This window comes from Aplysia californica, unplaced genomic scaffold (genome assembly GCF_000002075.1).
Source record: "Aplysia californica isolate F4 #8 unplaced genomic scaffold, AplCal3.0 scaffold00111, whole genome shotgun sequence".
Lineage (NCBI taxonomy): Eukaryota > Metazoa > Mollusca > Gastropoda > Aplysiida > Aplysiidae > Aplysia > Aplysia californica.
The window spans coordinates 825,159-826,964 of record NW_004797381.1 but is presented as its reverse complement, the minus strand read 5'-3'; positions in this window follow the sequence as shown (position 1 = coordinate 826,964).

Here is a 1,806-nt window from a genome sequence, read left to right as displayed (position 1 = left end):
TTTGAAGGTTAGAAGGAATCAAGATGATCTGTCTTTTGATACAAGACAAGTACGTCGGACTATTGCAGTTGTAGATGTTTTGTGCCACCATCAATATAAATTAGATAATTTAGGAGGTGGGCTGCTTGAACTCTACCTGCCAGGGCCAACCCAGGATGAGAGGGATTCAACATTCCAGTAGAGAGACTGAGATGATCCATGGCTACACGCAACGATACAGGTAACATGTATCAGATTCATCGAACGCGAGAACTGTCCATTTTAACGAACGGTGTAGTCTGTGTTTACACATTTCAATCTATTTTCCAGTTCGCTTATGATAGGTCAAATTCAGTGTTTTGGTAGAAGCTTTGAGGTCAGATGCGCAACATACTAGGTTTCTTTATACATATGCCTTTGCCAGCAACTGAACTATAAAATGCTTGCTTGAGTTTGAATATCGCATTAATTAAAAGTCACGTTCCTCGTAAGCCACTTTCATACGCTGATTCCGAAAACTGAGTTCTATTTGGTTTTTTTATATTTTTTTTTATTGTTTTAATCGTTGCAAGCAACGTTTAATCCCGTGGTAAGCCTCAAAGGGATTTTACCTCCCAGCTCGTTTATCTTAAACATAACCGAGATTTTCCCAAATATATCAGGCAGCGCCTGATTTCTCGACCTGGATTCCAATCAGTTGTCCGATTGTCCATTTGTATACACTTTTTTCGGTTACACATCCCATGTTTGTGCAATAATCGTTACGCGTAACTGAGCCTATACGTGATAAAAGTGCTCCTCATGCTAAGATTCGAATCCACGTTTTCTGCGTGTTGCGACGAAGTGCTAACGGCTACAGGACAGACGCCGGCATTTATGTCAGAGTCAATGGTAGTTGAATCAATGAGACCCATTATAGAAGGGACATGATAAGTGATAAAAAGTTGGATGGGTTGGGTGAGGAGAGGGAGGGGGTGAGGTGTGGGTTGTGGAGTGTGAGGTGTTGGGCGTCAAAGGAAAGAAATAAACAATCTATTTTTTTGTCCGTTGTACTTGCTTTATTTTGTGGGAAAAGTGACATTATATAAATTAATAATGACAAAGAAGGGTTTGATGACATTAATGCTAACACAGACACACGACAGAAAAGAAGCACAAAAGAAGACGCCAACTAACATTTCGAATTTTTAAAATGGATTCAGGCGGAAAGACAACAGGGTTTTAGACCTATTGTGACTTGGAAAAAACGTATTAATAATTGGTCTTGGCGTTGCTTATTTGTCAAATAATTGCATAAATTATTTCAACAGCCGGTAACAAATATGGCTTTTGGTAAGATATCGTAGATCTTTTCAATTTGTTTCAAAACGAAAAAAAAAGCCAGAAAAACAAGTATTTAAAAATATCCGAGTATGAACGATGACTACAGGTTGAATCAATTACAATGAGAGAGGGACGAATGTGAAGCTGTAAAATAATACTCACTTTTACGCACTTCGATTTTAAAATTGAACTGTTCAGCCCAGAGGTTTACAGATAAGCTTAGTCAACAGTGCGTGGACGGTAGAAGCAGTTGATACAACAAAAAAGGGACTCTGAGCTGATCAGATTGTGTATCTTTTTATGTGCTTGTAATGTGCTTGTACGTGTGAGTGTGTGTTTGTGTGTGTGTGTGTGTGTGTGTGTGTGTGTGTGTGTGTGTGTGTGAGAGTGTGAGAGAGAGAGAGAGAGTATTTTTTCCTTTGCTTTGTTTTGGGGTTTTTTATCTTTGTTGTGTTTGTTTGTTGTTGTTATTGTTTTTTTCGCTGTGAGCCATTTTGCGTCAAA